This window comes from Cygnus olor, chromosome 1 (assembly GCF_009769625.2).
Source record: "Cygnus olor isolate bCygOlo1 chromosome 1, bCygOlo1.pri.v2, whole genome shotgun sequence".
NCBI lineage: Eukaryota > Metazoa > Chordata > Aves > Anseriformes > Anatidae > Cygnus > Cygnus olor.
In genome coordinates this window covers 139,343,300-139,367,231 of record NC_049169.1, presented here as the reverse complement: position 1 = coordinate 139,367,231, position 23,932 = coordinate 139,343,300, and the positions used below count along the sequence as shown (strand labels likewise).

General features: G+C 41.2%; 1 long non-coding RNA gene across 1 annotated transcript; it reads left to right on the top strand.

The window, feature by feature from the left end:
• The first annotated feature begins 11,965 nt into the window (after positions 1–11,965).
• On the top strand, positions 11,966–17,271 carry LOC121062743. Its single transcript, XR_005815698.1, has 3 exons — positions 11,966–12,212; positions 15,261–15,420; positions 16,583–17,271. It is a non-coding gene; the product is annotated as an uncharacterized LOC121062743 (long non-coding RNA).
• The last annotated feature ends 6,661 nt before the right edge of the window (positions 17,272–23,932 follow it).

Below are 23,932 nucleotides of genomic sequence, written 5' to 3'. Positions count from 1 at the left end.
GGAAAACCACGGCAGGTCAAGTGGGAATGTGCGTGTGAACAGCTCTTGGGAAAATTGCTCTGGAAAGATGCTAATAACAAATCTATCAACCCCGTGGAGCTCAAGTGTGTGATTTGAGCAGTTTCTCCCTGAGACAATGTGTGCATGCTCACATATTCACAGAAATAACTCATGTCTTGGAAGGCAACAAAAATGAAAACTACATGGCAGTGAAAATAATAATGGCCAGGGGCTGCTATAGGATTATTATTTTTAGCTCTTAAACAGTGACAGTACTTTCTATGCTGTAGAGTGATGAAGGTAAAATGTAAGTCCTGCTCAGATTAAGTTGCTGGGAAGAAAATACATAAATCCATAGTTTTAATGAAAAGAAACAGCAGAAGAGGGTACAGTCAGAGGAAAAAAAAAGAAACGGGGAAAAAAAAAAACACTTAAAGGGTCTGTTTTTATTTTTTCTGGTCAAAATATAGGATGTAGACTGAAGAAGTTAAATCTCACAGGAAGCTAGTGCTGTCCTTTACTGCACTAAAGCTGCTCTCGGGTTTGCAGAGCAGGCAATGGCTGAGCTTATTTTTACCTGTGGAACGCCAAAATATGGCAAAATTATACAAAGCCCAGAGAACACACATAAAGCAACAGAACGAACTGCTGCACGTTCCTCCTGTCCTCACACTAAATTACATACATTCTGATAAATCTAAGGTAGTAAATTTACCTTCTGATGTCTTAGTGGGAAGCAGCTCACTAGCTAAGGTGCTGCAGGTGTAGCTGAAGAAAAAGGACAGAGAAAAAAAGAGCAAGACTGGACTTGGCTAAAACAGCCTTCTGCAAGCCCCACCTCAGCAGCAGCTCTACTGAAGTTGTGTTTTTCAAGGATCTTTGCTCAGAAGGCAACAAAGAATGCAAATAAGCTGGAGTGGTTAAAAAAGTCATAATGTTCCCTTCTCCTCTGGCAAACAGTCAGAAAGGAGAAACGGACCTGGAACAGAGAGTGGACTTCAATGTTTCTTCTGTTCTCTGCATAATGGAAGGCATTGATCAGGGCAGGGGCGTGAAATACTGCCTTGGCACACGGAGTGAGCATCTGAGCTGGTGGAGATCCCTCTGCTGAGAGCACAGGGACAACTTCATTCGTCAAATTGCGTAGAAAAGAATAAAAAGAAAGAGTATATACTATTTGCTTTTATGTTTTCAGAGCTGTTAAAAATTCATGGCCCTGTTCTCCAGGAAATTCATCAGGCATGAATGAACTGAAAAGTGTTTTATGTTTCATATGTGTATCTTGAGGAGAAGTGGAGAGTGGTCATAACTCATGAACTAAAACTGACTTTGATGTGATCAGCATACTACTACGCTGCGTGCATTTCCATGGAAGTATATGTGAAGATTAAGCAGATGGAAGAGCCTTTTAAAAAGCCCTTGCTGTCCCCCAGGGACTGTTGTCAATGAAGAAGGGGTTCAGCTGACCTGTTGCTTCTCAGGCTGCGTTAGTGCTGCAGACCAGACTGGAGGTAGAGGGGATGAGGATGGGAGATGGGGCACACTAATTTATTGCTTTTTGCCTGTGGCTTGTGAAAATACACAGGTAGGAAATGGAACTAGAGGATTACTGAGACCCGCAAAGGATGTGCATTTACAGCTACTGATGGGGGCAGAAGCTGATGTAACTTCCTCTTCATTGTTAATATCACATATCGTGATACAGAAATCAGAGAATTAATTACAGCACACAATATGGTACTTTCCTTATAAACCGTGGCCATTTAGCAGTTAATCATTGGAACTATTAAAATGCATAAAAGCAGGCAATGAAATATATTAAATTTGTACCATTTCAAAGTAGATTTATATTTCAAAAAGAAAAAATGGGATTGGTTTGCTGCCAAAACAAACCCCAAACTCAACAACAACAAAAAACACAAATCCAAAAGCAAATAGAATATCATGTGTTACTAAAATAGCTGGAAATTATATATTTTACTAAGTTGTGTGTTCTCCAGTAAATTTTAGTTAATGAAAATATTAAGAGGATTAAATATTAAAAATGTCAAGCTATATAAATGATGGATACTTCTGAAAACAGTAGCACAAATTATTTTGAAAATATAAGTAGTAAGATGCTTCTTGCAGTTATTTCAGTGAAAACATGTAAGCTAATAATTTAATTCACTTTCTCATTGCTAGTTACCAATGGCATTTGAATGTTCCCTTGTTGACTTTTGAGTATACTTTTTCTTCATATTTTATTCATGGACTCTTTAGATTTGTGCTGGTTGTGTTCTTTTCACATACAGTAAAGGTTTTCCTACATCAGAAGCTGCTTCAGAATATTTTGTATGAATTTACCTTAAATATCATTTTATTCCACACTAGTTGCATCTTCTTATTTTCATAATCCCCCAATGGCTGATTTACTAATCTGAGAGGTTGTCTGATCCCAACCTTCTCTGGTCTTCTGAAAAATAGCCTTAAGACTTGGCTGCATCTAGAGGAAAGCGGGGTTTTGCAGCAGTCATGACTGACTCTTCTTCACTCACAACTGATGTTTCTGAAATATTTTTATCACACGATGTTTGGCCCCAGGCATCGGGATGAGGAAGTCACCCACCTGACAGTCGGCATGCATCCCCTCTGCTTGATGGGAAGAACAGCACACGATTTCTGTGAACAGTTGTGTAGAAACTGTCAGTCTGGAGAGGCAGTGCTCTTTATGAAGATTATGTGTTGTTATAGGAAATGTTCAGAAAGCCTCTGAATAACCTGCTGGTTACCAGCTAGCACTTAGGGCTTTTTCCTTGGGGTCTAATTTTTTAGAGATTTACTTGTGTGTTTAAGAAGATCTTGAAGACAATGTTGTAGTAATGTACTCCAGAGTTTCCACCAGGAAGGTCAATCTCCCTGTAGTATCGTTCTGAGATCTGCATGATCGTGTTTCTTTCTACGCCACAAAGCATCTCTTTTTCTCCCACAGGACTGATATAATAACATCCAAGTGTGTTGGAGACCGACCATTGGATCCATCATCTCCTGACAGTCGGGATTTCAATGGTTGTGTTCATTTAATTTAATTTACTCGAAGACATAGTAACAGAGTACTATGAAGGATTCACTGTTTTGTGCTATTTCCTTCAGACCTGAAGGAAAATGTTCTCCTCCTCCAGGCAATGGAGAAAAGGTGAAATATTCAGAGAAAAAAATGTTCTCAGGAGGACTGGCAGGTATCCTCACTGCTTCATAGGAAAAATAATAGTTGCTTTATAACCTACAGTGGGACCCTAGAAAGCTGGAAGGGGAGTGATGGAAGAACGGCACTAAGATGCGGTGCCTAGGAGCGTGGTATCACGCAGGCAGAGGGGAGAAAAGGCACGAGGGAGCTCTGAAATCCACACCCCAGCACCGATTCAGCTGGGTGGCACTGCGAGGATCTTCCTCGCAGCCAGCCCAGCCGTGCTGGCACGTATCTCGCCCACACACCAGCTGGGAGCCCGGCTCCCCTGCCTCACCGCTCCATCTGCCGCTGCTGTTTGGGGAGGAGGGCAGGCTCGCCTTCAAACGTGCGCCCAGAAGGCTCTCTCTTACTTTTAGTCATTTTCAGGAGAAAATAAAAAGGGGGGGATGCTGGGGGGGGAAAAAAAAAAAGAGAGAGAATGCTGAGTTCTGTGGAGAGCTGGGTTGGGTGTCCTGGGGCGGCTCTACTCCCAAGGGGAGCCCTGGTGCTGCTGCCGCTGCCTGTATTTTGGGAAGCAGAAACATCTGGGTGCCTGTACCTGGAGAGTCCTCCACAGACAGCCGAGTTGTGTTTCTTCTCCCGTTACCATGGAGATGGGAAATGCTCTTCTGCAGAGACCGCAGCACTCAGGGGACCAGGGGATCTCAGAAAGATCTGAGACGGCACCTCTTTTTTCAGATGCAGCACATGCTCCTCTAAAAGGAAATTAGAAGTTCGGTTCCTGCATATTCCTTAAACATTGGGTGAAAACATCCTGAGAGCTGTACGTTTCTCCTCCGGGATATCCATCTTGCTGATCAATAAATTCTACAGCTGGTGATGGGAGGATGATTTATGGCATGGTGCGGTATCAGAGTTACGCTGCTTTGTTGATGTATTGATGCAATATATTATGGAGGCAATATCCTGCAGTGATACACTGATTCAAAACCTGGTTGTAACCAGCAGCAGCATTATGGAATAGTCCTGTCTACCTTTTCTTCTTTCTTTTTATGTCAGTCAGATGAAAACTTTTGGGGTGCTGCCACTATGGCACTGCTGGTCTTCTCAAAGAGAAAAAAAAATCTTCATTTTTTCTGCACGTTTGTACCAGCTGCCCTCTTCAGTTGATGCTGTTCCCAGGGAGGGCAACCAAATGATGTTCACAGGCTCTGGACACTGCCTGCTTCGCAGCCTGATGGACCAAGTATCCTTTGCAGCCTGGGTAATGGGGGCTGCCAATGCCTTCAAAACAGAAGAGGCTGCCTGAGCTGTCCTGTTGTTTCACAAGCATGGTCTGTGTTTACTTGCTCCCTTCCTCTCCCCACCAGTGACGAGCAGTGTTTGTTTTCAAGTGGCTTTGCTTTTGCCACATTCACAGTGAGTGAAGTGCATTGCAGCCACTGGAGTATATCGAGCAGTAAGACTACATTAAGAAAGCCTCCTAGGGAAGCTAGCGTACCACAGTGTTGAAATTAGACAACATATTGTACAACACAGCCTCAGATATTCAGATGAACATTTTTCCTCGAGGTCCCGTAGGCACATCCAAGTTTGAGCAGCGAAGAGTACAAACAGCTGCAATCCTCATGAGCCAGTGGGCGCACTGCTGTCACCAGCTACTGAAGTGTAAGTCAGTGACGTTGGCGCACCTTGAGGAAAAAAAGTCTGCTACCCAAACAAAATACCATTTCTCAGAAGGGAGTAGAGCACTGGGTTAGAGGAGGAGCAGGATCTTACTGCAGAGTGCCAAAAGGAGGTCTGCAGAAGGGAATTAAGTGTTCAGGTATTTGTCTTCAAATGTGTTTTTTTTTTTCTTCTGGCTATCGACACAGATGTGCTGGCATGCTCTGATGTAAACTATTGCCTGCTAAAAAATTCTAACAACTTCTTTTTTGGGGGGAGAAAACAGCAACGAGTTATATGCAATAAATGTTCAAAGCTTGTCATAAATCCAGGGAGCCATCAGATAAATAGACTACCCATACCTCTAAGTCCTCAGTGTGCCCCTCAGACACAGTGATTGCTTTGGAGCAGATGGAGAACTGAAAAGCCACCCAAAGCTAAAGGGAGCACCTGGCACTCTTTCCAGGGAGTGCATAACCATGTGTCTTTGAACTGTGTACATATAGCTTGCCAGGCAGCCTTACAAGATGTAGCTAATGACATTAACGAATTCCCCTCCTCATAAGGTCTATCTTAAAAAAGAAGCCAAGAAAGTGGCTCCGTTGGAAACCTTTTTATTTATTTATTTATTTATCAAAAATGTTTATTTATTTTAAAGTAGGACACAAAGCCCCAAATCAAAACGTGGTCTAGAAAGGGCCCCATTCAGATGGTTTACCAATGTGCCTTACAAGGGCTGCAACTACTGTCACTCCCAGTTTCAAGGTCTCTACGCTGTGGGGTCTCTGAAGCCCTAAGACTCCCACCCCCAAAAGAAAGAAAGATCATAGAATGGCTTGGGTTGAAAGGGACCTTAAATATCTCATCTAATTTCAACCCCCCTGCCATGGGCAGGGATGCCACCCACTAGATCATATTGCCCAGGGCTTTGTCCAACCTGGCCTTGAACACCTCCAGGGATGGGGCATCCACAACTTCTCTGGGCAACCTGTGCAAGTGCCTCACCACCCTCTCTGTGAAGAATTTCCTCCTAACACCAAATCTAAATCTCCCCTCTTTTAATTTAAAACCATTCCTCTTTGTCCTATCACTGTGTAAAAAAACACCCTCCATCTTGTTTATAAGCACCCTTTAAATAGTGAAAGACCACAATGAGGTCACCCTGGAGCCTTCTCTTCTCCAGGCTGAACAGCCCCAGCTCTCTCAGCCTTTCTTCATAGGAGAGGTGCTCCAGCCTTCTGATCATCTTCATGTGCCCCCTCTGGACCTGCTCTAACAGCTCCACATTCTTCTTGAGCTGGGGCCCCAGACCTGGATGCAGCGCTCCGAGTGGGGCCTCATGTGTGCAGAGCAGAGGGGCACAATCCCCTCCCTCGCCCTGCTGGCCACTGCTCTGTTGTTGCAGCCCAGGACGCAGTTGGCCTTCTGGGCTGCAAGTGCACACTGCTGGTTCATGTCAAGCTTTTTGTCCACCAGCACCCCCAGGTCCTTCTCTGCAGGGCTGCTTTCAGTGAGTTCTTCACCCAGCCTGTACTCATGTCTGGGATTGCCCTGACGCAGGTGCAGCACCTTGCACTTGGACTTGTTGAACGTCATTAGGTTCACACGGACTCCCTTCTCAAGCTTGTCCCGATGGCAAGGGATGATATTCCTTCTTTCTGTTGTATTAACTGCACCACTCAGCTTGGAGTCATTGGCAACCTTGCTGAGGGTGCACTCAATGCAACTGTCTATGTCCCTGATAAAGATATTAAACAACACCCATCCTAAGATGTCCCTGAGGGACATCAGTTGTCACCAGCCTCCACATGGACATTGAAGTTTTGACTGGAAGTCTCTAGCTGTGGCCATCCATCCAGTTCCTTATCCACTGAATAGTTCACCTTTCAAATCCACATCCCTCCAATTTAGAGATCAGGATGTCATGTGAGACCATGTCAATGAAAGATCATGTGTTCCCTTTTTTTCCCCATAAACTAAAAATGAATCAGGGAACTCAATACTTCTGTTAAGGATGATAAAAGGTCTTTAGTAGCTCAGATTGCTCAGGAAACACAGGTAATAGAGCAAAGTAGATAAATTAGATGTCACTAAGCACCTGAAATTCTCTTCAGTAAAAACTGGCTTTGCATCCAGTTATCAAGCAGGGAACCATTTACAGTACTATTCAGTTGCTGGAAATTTTAGGAGTGGTTGAGGAATTCGGGTGCAGATGTCACTGTCTCTATGTCTATTTCTGGATATGTTGCTGTGCAATTAAACTAGAACTCTTCTTTTGCTCATCTGAAGGATGGAATAGCAATAAACGGGTATATGCTTCACAGTATGTCTTGATAAAAGTTCCATGTTGATTAGTTACTTGGGCAACTAGCCAGTGCTCTCTGCTAATTGTAGAAGACAGAACATTTATTTTGTAATAGACTTTTAAAAAATCTATCCTTGCACCTTAAATTAGAAGATATTAAATGAGAGTAGATCTGATTTGTGTTTTGAAAGAAGAGAAAGAAAAGAGAAAGCAGTACTGATGCTTCAGCTTCAGAAGGTGTGTCAGTTCCAATCTATTTTATTTTGGTTTCTTTAGATTTCCAAACTGGAGATCAAGTAAGAATTTACCACTTTTCTGAATGCTTCCATTTTGGGAAATGGCCCTCAGTGGCAGAGCACAGAAAAGAAATGTTGCTGCCAATGTATGCTGAAAACAATTTTAACCAGACAAGAAACTTCTGAAAGGTTTCTTTTTATGCAGAGAAACTGCATAACACTAAAGCTACTGCTTGTCTTGACGCATTTGTGTGAAGTAGATTTTTGCTTGTACACTTTCACTTGTTTTGAATGATAATTCTCTGGAGCTTGATGTACTATATTTTTTTTCCACAGTAAATCCTGCTTAAAGTGGAACAAACTTACATCTTCAGCTGTTAGAATTAAAGATTCTTGTGCATTTGCTGAAGACTTTTCCTGAAGTCCTTGCTTCCTTTGAGCAAAGACTCAAAGAGCAGACTCTAAATAGCAGGGCTCACTAGTTAAACGTTGATACAACTCGGCCTCAGATAAATCTACCCACATTGTTCACTAAGTGGTGTGCTGGAGTGTAGTGGTGAAGAACAGCATCTTCTGCCAGGAAGGCAGAAAGCTGCTCACCAAGGAGGATTTTTGCCTTTACTACAACTGCTTCCACCAAGATAATCAGCTAAAAGAGGCCATGAGACAACCCTGATTATGTCTCAGTCATTGACAGCCATAACAGCTTGTATATACTATTAAGCAGTTTGTCACACATCACAGTATGCACTGAAAATATTGTGATAGATGCAGCTACTACTGTATATGGAGCTGTCAGAAAATGGGAGATGCAGGGATTGTGCCTTCACAAATACAGAAGTTCCCAAGGCTGTTTCATCTAGCATGTTTCTTTTTAGTCAAGAAGCAGAGTAATTCTTATGAAATTGTTCAGTATTCTTCTCCCTATGGATATTTTCACCTTGCTTTTCCCCTGCCTTAAGAAGGAAAGAGTAATCCAGCTCATTAATTCACCCCACGTGTTTATAGGAGCAAAAGGTCATTTACACATATGCGGTCTTCATGAAGTCAGATTTTCAGTAGTGAATAAATGGTGAAGGCAGAACCGCGTAAAAGAAAGCTTGTTGAGTGGTGCTTCGTTGCAGAAGAAGAACACTGAGCTGTTGACTACAAGAAATGACCTGGATTCAGAACAGTTCTCAGTGGCAGAGCTGTAGGATTTTACATCCTAGGATGGGCCTCGGGGGCTAACATCATCTATCCCCACCCTTAAGATAGGATCAAGTATGTATATATTGCTTCTGATGGGTATTTTTTTAACCTACAGAAACGTAAACTCTACTGTCTCCTTAGGCATTCTATTCTACTCCTTTGCTGTCATTGTCATTAGAACACTTTTTAGCAAATGCAGCTTGTATTTCCTTACTGCTACTAAGACCACTTACTTCTTCTTCTATCCATCACAGAAATGAACAGAATAATTTCCTCCTGTTTGCAGCAGTCCTTGAGATATAGTTAGACTACTCCTCTGACTTCTTGTCCTTAGGCTAAACAACCTTGTTTCTCTCATTTCTTCCTGTCAGCTTGGTTCTCTTGACCTGTGATAGTTTTGTTACACCTTTCTAGACTCTTTCCATTTGATCTGTGTTATTCTTGAAGAATGTCTATGGAAACCGGATACCTTACTGTTAAAGTATTTCCCAATAGAAAATAAAGAAGGTAAAGATCAGTTGTTCAAAGCCAGGGAGCAGCAAGAGTGGCTGCTTCTCAAGGTAAGGGAAGGCAGGAGATGGCCATGGCCTCGGTGACAAGCAGGGGGGAGCAGAGGAGGTCAGGCAACACTAATAAGTGTCAGACAACAGTCCAAGCTGCCAAAAACGTCACAGCAATGAGAAAGGTCTGAGGCCAAGCCAGAAGTTAAGTCTGAAGGTCAGGATCAGCAAGGGACATGGCAAGGTACAGGTATGGCTGGAACAAAGCTCAGGCAAAGACCAAGGAGGAATGCCTTATCCTGAATGCAGCCCCTGAGATAAAGAGAGTCAAGCCCCTTTGAAGGCTGAGTCTCTCACAGCTCTGATTCAGGAACACACAGCTGCCCCAGAGCAGAGAGATGGCCTTGAGCACAGTCAGCCAAATTCTTAGGAGGACAGGTTACTGTTCTCTGACTGCCTAAGCTTCTCCAGTGTAAACCAGTTCTCCCCAGCAGGCATCACATGTAATTTTAGTAAGAATTGTCTGTACTGCCTTATGTAGTTTGGTGCTGATGTTGGGAATAAGTATTCTTAAGTATATACTTATAAGTGTTTATATACTTATATATTCTTAAGTGTATAGCCCGTAAGTATATACTCCAGTTCCTTTGGAGTCTCAGCAGATGCTTTCCTTTCAGTAGTGTGTCATTAACATCTGCTCTCTGAGCCATCCCTATGGTACAGCAAGTGATTTGGGACTGTTGTGAGGGGCTGTGACAAAAGCTTCACTAACGTCAAAAGCTTCGCTGTTTCTGCTTTTTCTCTTATCTTTTTGTTGTTGTTGTTGTTGCTGAGGGTGTTGGTTATCACCAGAATAGGTTGATAGATGCCTTATTCACACAGAAATAGAATCCTTCATTCCAAGGACTGATTTTTAGAGAGCAGCGTCAAAGAAAGAAGTGTTCTTGTTTAGCCTTAGAATATGAAAAAAAGTATTGGACTTAAACTGAAAAATTTGAATTCCGTTTCTCAAAGGCAATGATTATATATAAGCCTCCATACAATCAGTCATGAGCACATCTCCTGTTCGCAGCTTTCCTCCAGAACAAAATACCCATACATAACTAATATGACATGGAAAGGACGTTAAACAGGAGTCAGACTTTGGAGATTATTATTTAGAAAACACAAATCCATTTAGCCAAACAGATGGATGTTCCTGTTGGACTAGTCAAGTGAATAGGATTTTGTATCTGACAGACTTTCACATATCTGCAATTTTGAAGTTTATGAGCATCAGCCTTGGAAAGGTATATGCCTTGACTATGCTTCTTCATATTTTTCTCTAGGTATACCTGCCTCTCCTAAACTGCCATGCCCTGCTAAATGCTTACCACAAAGAAGGATGTATGCATTTAACCCAGCAGTTAATCTTTCAAATTTAGCAAAAGGTAGATCAGTCCTTATACCACGGTCTCCAGGTCTCAAGATATTTTCTCATTCCTTCTGTGTGATTCCTCATTTACTTTGTGAGTACTTCTTCCTACATTGCACTCCATGCTGTGTCCTCAAGCAGCAAATTCATTTATATGATGCCAAATTTATGTAGCATAAAATCAATTGATGATCTTCAGAAGCTGCTAAACCAACCCAAGCCTTTATCAGCATGTGAATGCCTTTATACCTGAGTTTGGAAGGAGCATCAATATCCCTGTCTACTGTCTTGCAGCATGAAGACATTCTCAAACTTTCTACAAATATCTCATTCTTTAAATCAGAGGAAAATTGGTTGTGTTAAAATTTTCCTACATAAACTGCCTTTGCAAAAACTCTTCAGTGATTCACTGCTATGCTCTGAACTGCAGTTATCCAGCTACTCCAAGACATAATTGATAGTGACTGGTTCCCAAAAACATTGGCGTTGAATCATACTCATTGATTGGTGCCAGGACTATCAATTGACAGCCTCTTAACCAAATAATTTTGTCCTGTCATGTTTTGTGTCTGAAACTTAACAAAGACACTGAAAAATAGTATGGCGTTCAGAGATAGGTTACAAGAATGAATCAAAATCTGAAAAAAATGACGTAGTGAGATACTAAAAAGACGCTATGAGGCAATATAATCACCCACGGTAACTATCTGTGCTGGAACATAATATAGTGCTGGTACATAATATACTACTCTTTAATCTAACAGAAATGAGATACCAAGAAACAAAGACTTGCTGTAGCTAACATGATTCAAATGGATATGATTAGAAAGGTACAGTACAATTAACAATAAAGCCATTTGCCAAGGGATATAGTATATTATCAGATATTAGAGACATTTTCTAGTTCTAACATGAGCTCCCAGGCTCTTCATTGGACCTGTGAAGTTCTATTTCCTGAGCCATAAAGGACATCATATTTGGTGTCTTATTCCACAGTCCTATTTTAATCCATTGGTCTTTATTTTTTTTCCTGGCTCTGGTCAATTAGTGCAAATGTAAGCAGTGGAAATAACTAAATTTTTTAGTATGAAGTGGTAACAGTTCTGGATGTTTATTCTTGCAGATAATATCTTTCTATCAGTGTCCATTTTACTCCAAGAATTGTATTTAATAGGGAAGATGATTTATAACAAGAGCTACTCCCACAGTGAAAACAATTTGTTGTAAATGCTCGCTGGAGTCAGAAAATAATTGTGAAAAACAGAAGAAGATGATGCATTTTAAACTTCTTCTAAGTCATTAGCAGAAGATAGTCAGGTGGTATGTGGTTGCCAGCAGAAACACATATGTCTATTTAACTCATTGCACTGCAGCTAACAGTAATATAAAATAGGAATAACCCATACCTTTATTTATTTATTTATTTATTTATTTATTATATCTAGGGAAAATGCATAAGGACATTGGATTTATGTGGCAAGATTTTGGTAATGGGGAGCTGCACAGGTGGCCTTTCTGAGCAGCCCAGGTGCTGCTTCCATCCGTGTCAGACACAGCAACTTCAAGCATTCTCCAAAACAGAGACCTGCTGGTCAGAGCTGAGCCCATCAGTGAGAATGGTTGCAACTCTGTGATAACAAATTTAAGAAAGGACAAAAAAACACTGCAGCATCTGTAAGAGACAGGAGTGAGAAAATGTGAGTGAGAGAGAAGCAGCCCTGCAGCCCCCAAGGTCAGTGCAGCAGGAGGGCAGGAGGTGCTCCAGGCACACAGCAGCAGTTCCCCTGTGGTCTGTGGAGAGGCCCCTGGTGGAGCAGGCTGTCCCCCTGCAGCCCATGGGTCCCACATGGAGCAGATCTCCACGCTGCAGCCCCCCCGTGGAGGAGCCCCCGGTGGAGCAGGTGGATGTGGCCTGGAGGAGGCTGCGGCCCATGGAGAGCCCCTGCAGCAGCAGGCCCCGGGCCGGAGCTGCAGCCCGTGGAGAGGAGCCCACGCAGGAGCAGGGGTCTGGGGGGAGCTGCCGCCCGTGGGGGACCCGTGCTGGAGCAGTTTGCTCCTGGGGGATGGGTGGACCCCGTGGTACGGAGCCATGTGGGAGCAGTTCTTGAAGAGCTGCTGCCTGTGGGCAGCCCCCGCAGGCTCAGTTCAGGAAGGACGGCATCCCGTGGGAGGGACCCCACATGCAGCAGGGGCGGGGAGTGACCGTGAAGGAGCAGTAACTGACCACAACCCAAATTTCCCATTCCCCTGCACTGCTCAGGGGAAAGATTTAGAAGAGCTGGAAATGAAGGAAAGAATTTGAGCCTGGGAAGAAGGAGGAGTGGGGGGAAGGTATTTTTAGTTTCGTTTTTGTTTCTCATCACCAGCTCTGTTTTAGCTGGCAATAAATGAAATTAATCTCCGCCAAGTCTGTTTTGCTTGTGATGGTAATTGATGGGTGATCTCCCTGTCTTTATCTAAACCCATGCGCTTTTTCATCCTATTTTCTCCCCTTTTCCTGTTGAGGAGGGGAAGTGAGAGAATAGCTGGTTTGATGTCTGGCAGTCAGCCAAAATTAACTTACCACACTTAGCTACAAATTTCAACTTCTATATATGAATGCTTTTTACTGTAGGGCATTGCGACATATAATTTCCACAGGTGTAGTCAAAATAATTGCAATTACCAATTCTGTCCATGCCTTTGCATATTCGTGTAAGTTCAGCGTGTGTTAAGCCAAATCACAGCAGAGAAACCTTTAGAAAAAGCTCAGTAGGATCAATTTGTCTTTGCGGTATATCTCTAAATTTTAGCCAACTTCCCAGCTCCCTCGGGCTCGATGGCTGCTGTGTTTAATTAGGGACATTAATACATTTCTCAGTGTGAATCGCCCTTATGACTTTTACCTTAGACATTAATAAGTTGAGTTTGATAGCAGGAAAAAGAAAAACCCCAAACATTAACATCATTAAGGTTAATAACCCAGTAGTTTACCAAAGAAGCTCCACACCTTAATTTGAATTTATTATCTAAATAGTTTCATTAAAGGATGCTAACTGAATCAAGCCCATTGTTTCACAGTGACCCAGAGCAATGACTTTGCTGTTCTATTTACAAAGCTAAAATGTCTCTACACTTTGAAACTGGCCTGTGACTCCTATCGCTTTGTTAGGTAATATATATTAGGGAAATGGGAAGCATTATGTTTACTCCAAAAAACAAATAGAGAGGAACTATAAATGTTCAAAATACTTAAAATAAGATAGCTAAGGAGAGAAAGAATTCAAGGATATCAATGCATCTTCACAATGAAGAAGAACAGAGCTGCAAGTTAGCTTATTCATTCAAATTAATTCAATTTAGACATAACTATACCCTCCTCTTACTGCAAAATTCTTGTAACCCTGGATTCAGTGTAGAATTCATTCTGCAGTGGCATGGGAAAGCAGAGAAATATGTAAGGATTTTTGAAATGTTGAGATATTTTTACAGAAAAGTTAAAATAAATATTTCAAATTCCTTTATGTATATATGTATATATATATATATATGTATATGTATATATATATATTTTTTTTTCCCAGCATGCAGACATCTCCCACACACTGTTTAGTAACGTCTGTCACATGGGGAGGTTAAAACTGCCGTCAGAGCAGAGTGCCCGCTCAATTCTCAATGTATGGCCCAGGATATCCTGAACCCAGGATAAAGTGGTGGGGAAGGGGGTCACTAGAAAGCCTGTATGAAGAGGTGGGGCTTATGGTGTTAGAGGCTTTGTCGTGGTGATATCTGGTCCATCAGCATTTGTATGCTTCTGGATTGGTGCCTATGTACTCTGACACATCAGGACAAATTACCTGCCCATATGGATAAGATAGAAGGTAGACTTACATGGGGAAGAAGTCAAGTGGTGAGACATGGTTTTAGGGGAGGAAGGAGAAGGCAAAAGGAGATGTAAGTTACACAGGTTGAGCAGCAGGGCCACAGCAATCAGTAAACGCCTCTTTGCATGATTAAACCACTCGCTTTTCTGAGTTGTGTTTGTTTGTTTGTTGTTTTGTTTTGTTTGTGAAAGCCGTGCATATTCCCTGCAAGGGAAGAGATTAGTGGGAGGGAGGTATACAGAGAAGGGAGGGCAGTGATGGAGCACGAGACAGAGTGATCCTTAACACCTCGTGGATGGTGCTGGAGATGATGCAAGGAAGCAAACTTCCGTTTTCTCCTTAAAGTGGCTTGTCCTTTCCTCAGAAACTCATTCCCAGGTGCCTCATATGGATTTCAAATACTGACTTAAGCCTCAAGGTCTATGACAGTGCAAAGCCACATGTTAAAATTCAATGGCTGGTGAGGGAAGACCACTGTCAGAAAAACACTAATGTTTAAATTTACAGATTCTGAAATAAAAAGTAACATAGCCTCCTTAAAGCCACCCTTTTACAAAATGTGTCTTAATTATGCTTAACTCACTGGATTTTATGACAGACCCCTCCGACAGTCCTTGAAACCTGCAACATCATTCTGTTTGCAGAAATGACACTTGCTGGGAGGACATGTGAAAACCAAAGGTATTTAATGAAGGATCTCCCGCAACCCCAGAACAACAGAATTTTTGTCTGCTTTAGATCACATTACACAATCTTCTTTATCTTGTTTCCATTTGCATCAGGGATACAACAGTCTGAAGACTGACCTACTTTCCCTGCAATATTTGCTTTGCTTTTAATTATAGCAATTATACTGCCCTGATCACTGGCATAGTCCCCAGAAAGTTGACTTTTTTCTTAATGTTATTGTTATATAGATTACACAGATTCTTTGCCAGCATGCTGCCCCCTAATTATCCAGCTGAAGATGTTGCCTGTGCCACAGACAAGTAGGAGAGCTTCGTGTGGAGGTCTTTGAAGATTTCTCGGGAGGCTGCTATGCAGCAACTGTTATGCATAGACTCCTTCAAGGGACAGGTAGAGCTGTATGTTGCTCCTAATCATCCTCTTCTTTCTTATATTCTTTCCTCCTTTTCAATGCAGCCTTCTTAATGAAGGATAGTGTATAATACAGATACAACAGCCTGGAAACCATCAAATGCTTGGCATGTCTCAGCTGATATGCCACAGAATTTTTATTTTTATTTTTAATGTAATAGATGTGTTAAGAACCTTTTTTTTTCCATTACAATGTTATTTTGTCTTCTATTAACTAGCTTGTTAACTAATTTCTGACTTTATTATCGCATTTAACCTAAGAAATAACCTAGAATAATTATATTATTATTCAGCAACAGAAAAAAGTGTATGTGGTTGAAAAGATTAGGAAGGTGAACCATGTGGTAGAGCATGGTATGTAATATCAGAGAAGAAAGGCATAGTGTTCTTCTATGTCACAAATTGACCCAATATTTCCTGCTTTCACATTAATGAATGTTTGGGCTTAGAAAAGCAGCTAGTACCAAACATTACTTTTGCTAAAACTTTTTCCTAAAGAAAGAAAATATTATTGCATCACATAACACAAATAAATCATGGGGGAGATTGCATGATTTGATGGATGGCAAACTGTTTTAAGAACTTCCCTCTGGTACAAAATGCTGCTGTTGCTATACCAGAACCCTTCCTCCTTCCTTGGTCTTAGTCCACAACTCAGCTCTGTCCTGATTCCTTATTAGAGTATCTCATTCCAGAAATGAACCAGGGGGTGTTTGCTGAGTGCTGGATAAGAACTACATCATGTCTTGGTGTGGAAAACCAGAGAGACGCTGGCAAGCCCAGACAGGGAGGGCGCAGCTAGATACTTGCAAGAGACATTGTCTTATTGTCCTTGTTTAAAGGATAGTGTGGAAGAGACAGCCCCACGTTGGCTTCCTCTGCCCATCTACTTCCACACTACCATAGCAATTTTTGCACCTCCAAATACCCACCTGCCCTCACACCAGGTCCCAGGACATACACTGTATACCCTGCTAGAAAAATATCAGCTTGGAGCGCTGAAACACAGCCCAAGTCATTTTATAACTAAACATCTGAAACAAACTGCATGCAAAAGGTAGGAAAAAAATGTTACTGTGGTTGATGGCTAAAAGTATGCCTCACACAGCCAAGGACTGACCCAGGGGATTGTGTTTTACAGGGTGGACTTGGCTACTCTTTCCTGGAGGGGATTCCAAGGCACTCTGCTCTGAATTGCTTCACGCCACTTGGCCAAGCACTGAAGATCATTTCTGAGAGCTAACAAATTTTGTAGCGTAGATGCAGCCATCAAGGAGTTCCAGCTGTATCCCTTCCCCCATGCCAGCTTTAAGTCTTACACAAGATGAGCAGGCCCCACTGCATAATGCTATTCTTATTCTGGGCAACCCCTAGGACAGATCTTAGGTGTACCAAAATACCATGCTTGGGGACAGCAGGTGGCCTAAAAATGCCAGGTCACGTCATGCTTGATACCTCCTGACAAGACCCTTTTGGTGCCTCCTTAAGGGATGTCCATGGTCTCCCTATCCCCATGCCTACTGATGTAGAGGCTTTCACAGGCAGATGAGAGGGGCATTTCTGGTTAGTATGAATGTCTCACTAAACCATCTAGTCTTATGTCTTGACAGACAAGACTTCTGCCTGTTCTCCCTTCCTCTCATTTTAATTTGCTTTTATTTCCATAAATGCATGCATATTTCTCTACTTGTACATGTCATGAGACGTGCTTCCCCTCATTGTTGGACTGGCACAGCCAGTCCCTTGTTTTTTTAGGAGTGATGTTATATAATAAACATTCAAACCCTATGAACATGACAAGAGGCTCCTGACAGTTATAATTATATTCCACAAGGCATGAAGTTCTCATTGTGTTATGTTCATGATTTTTTTTTCCTTTCCAGCTGGAAAGGCAGTTTCTTTGGTTGATTTCATCCATTTAAAAACTGAGGAGGTGAATTCCTTTGGGGTGCTGTGAAAGGTTGACCATCTATGCAGACGTAAATCAACCATGGAGGTTAACAAGGAGTTGAGAGTACATGGCTTTCTGTAAATAAAGCAGAGGAAATACCTATTTAAAATAATGCTTTTCTTCACAAGGTGCTTAGGTAGTGTCACAACACACGTACAAATTTGGGATAAAGTCTGTTTCTATTACAGCTCTCTTGCCAGAAAGGAAAACAGAGCTATTACAGATTCAGAACCCACAGTTACGTATTAAAAATCCTGTGAAGATAATTGACATAGCAGAGGATTTTCCTGGTGTTAAATGTTAAAATATGTCATAATAAAATATGTCTACCTATACACAAAAATTTGGTTTTATTTAACAAGTTTCTATGTGCGGATCATCTTTTGATTTAATGGTAATTTCCCTTTCCTTACTTAACCTGTTTACGAGCAATTTAAGAATCACTGAAAGAAATAACTCCCAAAATGCTGCAAAAGACTTTCAGTCTCATTAATACAGTCTAAATTTAGCCCATATTTGAAATATCATAGTGCTCACTTTGGTCGAGCCTTATGTGTTTAAGTGAGAAAGGCCAATGTCTGATTTATTTATGGATACGATTACATTTGCTACTAAAATAAAGTTATTTAAGTCAAGTAGTGGTAGCCAAACATACTTGACAACATCATTTAAGATGGGGACATTTTGAAGAGAGATGAAAAGTTGTGGTTCTCCCGATCTGGACTCTTTCATTCCAGGAGCACTCTTTTGCTGCAGATGTTATTTCTGCCTCTTAATGTGGGACTTCACCACTGCTGGAGTCCCTGCTTTTTGACCGCTTTACCCCTGCGGGCTTACCTGTGTTTGACTTGTCCAAGTACTCATCACTAGAAAACCAAGCAACTTTCTTCAAAACAATACATCATTTATTCAGAGGCAGAAGAAGAGTGTTCAACAGTGTTGCTTTTGTAGTTCTTTTCAATTCAGGGAGCTCTGCTCAGCTGAAACCCAAATTCACCAACCCCAGTAAGGAAAACGTAGGAAACTCCTGGAGCCTTACGTCAATGTCTCTCCAGCAGTGATGTCTTTGAAAGCTGCTGCCTCCACACATCTTTATTTTATTTTATTTTATTTTATTTTATTTTGTTTTATTTTATTTCATTTTTAGTTTTAATTTTATTTTTTCTAGACTGTCTGATAGATCAGTGACCCGATGACTCTAGGCATTGGCCTAGAGAGAGAAGAAAATTTTGTTAGCCTTGACTGGGCTAGCTGACCAGATCCCATTTAATAGTTACTTTGTAGGCAGTAATTGATAGCATTCTCTCTGGGTTTACTGTATCACAGTTATTATTTTACTTTTTTTTTTTTTTTTCTCTCTGTCAAACTCTAAAAACCTCCTTTTATTTCACTTTAAGCTTTATGCTTTTATAAAAGTAATAACTGTCTCTCAGTTGGCACAGAAGTTCTGGCAGAAGTCGGGGCAGGATGAGGAGAAGAGAAAGGGATGAGAAGAACAACATTGGGGTGTTCTAGCTTAGCATATAAACATAAAGAACAGCTCTTGACTGATGTGACACCCAAAAGCTGGAAAATAATGTAGATTCTTAAGTGGCTTTCAAAGGGAAAATGGTATATCCTGAAAATGTTTAAAGAGAGACAGCCTTAAAAATTGCTCTCCATATGCCAGTCTAAATTTTGACAAGAGAACAGCCGAAGACAATTCAAAATTCGAAACATCTCTTTCTTCCTTATATTTTCTGAACTTTTAACGGATTCTCAAAAAAAGAAACGAAATCATGGAAGAGGAGATAAGGAAGGTTGTTTTCCAAATTTACTTATACTGCATGTTCTAGTCCACATATTTCTCAGCTCTTGCCTGGTTTGAGACTGTGCTAAAACAAATGTTCTGTAAGTTATTTGAAACCCATGAGCTCTGTTTAACTCTGTGTTGAAAACCATCCTCAAGTGTGCTTTCCAGCCTGTATTAGAGATGAACCTTCTCTGCAGAAGATTTCCATTTCCATGAGCAGTAAGTTCCTTTTGGCATTTAATGATCCTGCTATTTTTGCTGCAAGGGGGAGATGGAGAAATGAGGGTTAAAGAGGTTTATTAGGGACAGCAATAATTTGAACCAAGTCTCTCAAGTACCAGCAGTTTTTAAGAGACCAAAGCACATATCCAAACAGGATGTTTCTGAGATGGCTCCCTACTGTGTGGAGTCATTTCTTACATCCACTAGGTGCTGGCAGAAGAGTGCTGAGTGGAGTCCTATTCCTACAAGCTCACTTTTCCTAGAGCTTCAGTGTTTGCAGACGGTTTGAAGCAATACAGATAATAAGTAGCTAAAAAAATCTATAATGATATGGGTTGCTGTAAAATTCTTTATTGCATGTTAGAGCTAGTTGCATTAGTCATTACTGACATTTCTTAGGCAGTAGTAAGAAAACTTTTACAGACCTTCACATCTCTGTGTAATGTGTGTCCTTAAAGGTTTTAAAACAGGTGTTATAATCCAGTAAGGCCAGATTTTCTTCATTCTTTTTCTTGTTCATTTCTTAAATACTTTGGAGCCCTTACTGGTACCAGGCAAGGGGTGGCTACCACTATAGCATGAAGTTGCTTCTGACAATGATGAATGCAATGGCCATTTTCTGGGAATTAAAGCTATTTCTTGTGTTTTTGATGGGAACATACAATGTAATGTAAGTAAATCTTGACAAAAATAAGAGCTTCTCTCTTTCTGGACAAAGTTAGAAATAAGTCATGGAAAGTGCCTTTTTATGTGGGGCTTTCTTCTCCCCATTCAAATTAATGATATCAAATTATTGAGATTGGTCAACTTTTACATTCTTCATCCCTCCCCATCACCTCCCATAGTAAATAAGGTGACAACACAAACATTCAGGGAAAATGTTAACACATTTAAAGCTTTGCAACGCAGATACTGCAAAAGGAGGAGACTTTCTAGCAGAGTGATAAATATTAAGATTAGATTAGGAAGGCAGACTGATAGCCTTTCAGTTCACACCTCCTGCAGCCCACAACACTTTATCCAATTTACTCTCATCACCAACTCTCTTTAAAAATGAAAAAGCCACATGCCTCAATATTTATAGGTCAAAGCTGTAGGTCAATTTAGTGACATTATGAATACTATAAATCAAGTCATACCATGAACTATGAAGGAAACCAATTGTATAACAGTAAAAACAGAGATAATTTATAGCCAGGTAGAGAAAAAAAATAGTAGATTAATTTTTTGTCTCACCTAAAATAAATGTGTCCAGAGAACAGGAGGAGTACTGCTGGCATCCTCAGATGAAGCAGAGCTTTCTGTGGGCCACCAGGAGCCATGAGATGAACATTTTGCGTGATTCATTTTGGCTTTTTTTTTCTTTTCTTTTTTTTCCTGTCTATCTAGTATACCTGTTATGGAAATAAATGGTAGAATTCTGTCCAGTTTTTCTAGAGGACTTAGAAGGAAAACACAACCAAAAGACCAGAAGCAACAAGCACTCATGTGATGTGGTGTAATGTTTTTGGAAGAGTTTCTTGCAAGTGCCTTAGCAGATGACTAAAAGGTACTGTTTTAGGGCATTCAGGTTTGCTCCAGCCCTTTGCAGGCTCACCCAGCAGCTTTGGCAAAAGGAATAATTTAATGCTGATCTTCCTCTGCCTCTGAACTGTGTGCACCCACCCACCCTGAGCTACAGAATCACTGGTAGGAGAATGAACTACTTGATTTGAAGGAAAGCTTAACAACCCCATTTCAGACCTCCTTTGGAAGAAACATCTCCCTGTAATAACATAGCCAGTGCCTGAAGGAGGAAGAACAGTATTTGCTATAGACTTCTCACTTTCAACAGCCTTTGTCAAGTTGACATAAACATGTGAAAGGCATACATCTGATCTAGTTGTTTTTGTATGAGGTAAAATGCTACAGGAATCATCTTGACTATACTAAGTACTGCCCGGATTTCTGAGCCACTTGTGTTGCTAGGGGTCCTTTGAATTCAGTGTTGGTCTTAACCATGACTTCATGTTTGGCTTCCTGTGTCAGCAGTACCTGTTGGTAGCAGGCATGAAATGTTAGCAGGAATCGCTATATGATACTTCATTCTGGACATAGCATCAGCCACAAACCGACCCCACATGAACCTTCATGGATGGCCATGTAGTAGCATACCTGTGTCTTGCTGACAACTGTTTAAAAGTGAGTGTCTTGGGAATCTTATCATTGTTTTTGCAGGAGCTATCTTGCACGTTTTTAGAACTGAGCCTGGTTCTATTTTTTTCTATTGTCTTTATAGCATCAGATTTAATTGTCATGATCAAGGTAGTGCTTATATCACCCTAAAGATAATTGTAGTTAGAAACCTACCATATCTGGAAAGGATAAAAATAGGAAAAATGCTTCTCTGTTATTTGTCCAAAGGCCAATTCATTTCAGTGGGTTTGGACACTACATTTTGGAATACTAACTGCTGCTGGCCATGCTTGGTTTCAGAATGTAGTGAGGTCTGGAAACATTTAAACGTCAGATTTGTTTACTGAATGGTAAAATCAAGCTGAAGGATGTCATCCTAATTGGTTGCAGTGGAATCATGAGACATTGTGGTTTTCAAAGGAAACTCAAAGTTGATCAAATTTAGGTAAATATATGCAAGCAGGGTATGTTCTGTTTTTGTTTAAATAAGCAATGCATAGAGCATTAAATATGAGGTACTGAATAGCCTTTAAGGAATGGAGCCTTCTGTTTCCAAAGTGGATCATGAATTTTGTAACTAGTTATGTGTTAGTTATAGAAGGGACCCTTGAATTAGAATTCATGCCTGGCTAAAACTGAAATTTGTTTATGTTCATGAAATACAACATTAGAATAAAAGCAGCTGTATGGTTATAGAGAACTTAGGGTACTCAGCTCTCACATTTGAAAGATCCTTGAACTCTTTTGCAGGCCACATCAGCAATGAACCAAAAATATATCTGAGGCTATTGAAAAGCTTCATTCTTTATTCTTTTTTATATTCCTGCATTCCGCAGGCACAGAGAAGTATTTTTAATACGTTGGGATTTGAGTAGCTATGTAACTGAATACATGCTCAAAGGTTGAAACAAAGGGGAAAATAAAATACTTAGGGTGATACAAGAAGAAACTCAAGAACATCAAGCAAAACAATAGGCAAAGCAAAAAAAAAATAATCTAGCAGTAAGTTCTCGTAAACCACAAAGTTTTCTCCCAAGTGAACCTGGGGAAAAGAACACGTTGCTGAACCTTCCAATGCTAGGCTGGACCTGTGTATGTTGATACCATAATGTCTCAAAGGTAGCTGAATAAATGGTCAAGATACTTCTGTTTTACGCACACTGTTAATTCACAAAGAAGGAACTGTCTGACTGTTACACCTCTGAAGTCAAAAATGTAAGATACTTAAGGCAGGAATTTAAAGATAGTAAGTGCCCATTAACAGCCGTTGATGATTGCCAGTGTTGATTACTTCCATATGTGACCTGTGCACTGGGGAGGAATGGGCACTGTCTGAGTTAGCAGATGACACCACGCTGAGAGGAGAGTTTGATGTGCTGGTGGGTAGAGTTGCCATTCACAGAAATCACAACAGGGTGGAAAAATGGGCTGAAAGAAGCTATGAAATTCAACAAATTAAAATACAAAATCCTGCACCTGGGACAGGATCACTCCTCACAACACTGCAGCCATGGAGTGAGGGACTAAGGAACTGCTCTGCCCAAAGAGACCCGGAAGATCCTGGTGCACAGCAAGCTGAACATAGGCCAGCATTGTGATGACTGCAGACTGGGCTGTATGAACAAGCATATACCCACCAAGTCAAGGCAAGTGTTGCTCTCTTCGTGGCAATTGTGAAGGTGTGTGGGGGATATTGTGTCCAGTTTTGACTTCCCTGTACATGAAAGACATCAATAAGCAGAGGAGAGTGTGGAGGGCTGCTGTGACAGCTCAGGTGCTTGAGCACATGATGAAGTGGGGGGAGACTGAGTCACCCGGACTTGTCCAGCCTAGAAAAGAGAAAGCAGAGAGGTCTAATTGCTTTCCTTTAGTATATAGAGGGGGCGTATAGGAAGAGAGAGAGAGGCATTTTCTAGAGGTGCAAGGACAAGGTGCAGGAACAAGAGGCAGTGGTTGCAAGCTGCGGTAAGGGAAATTTCAGTCAGATATAGGAGGAAAAATTCTTCCCATGAATGTGGTTCAGCACTGCACAAGGTTGTCTTAGGATGTTGTGGAGCAGGATGGAGATTTGCAGCACCTGAGGGGAAAAGAAGGCTTTGATCCACCTCACCTAATTTTGAAGCCAGCATGGTGTGGAACAAGGGATTGGATGAGGTGGCCTCCAGAACTCCATTCCAACAGAAATTGCTCTGACTCTAACAAAATCAAAATGACAAGTAACATTATTACTAGACAAAACGAGGATCCTGCAATAGCCAGAAACTAACAGAAGTTTCTGCAAAAGCAGTGATACTTAAAAAGACAATGAGGAGAAATTATAAATGTGTACCAAATAACAATAGCCTAAGGAA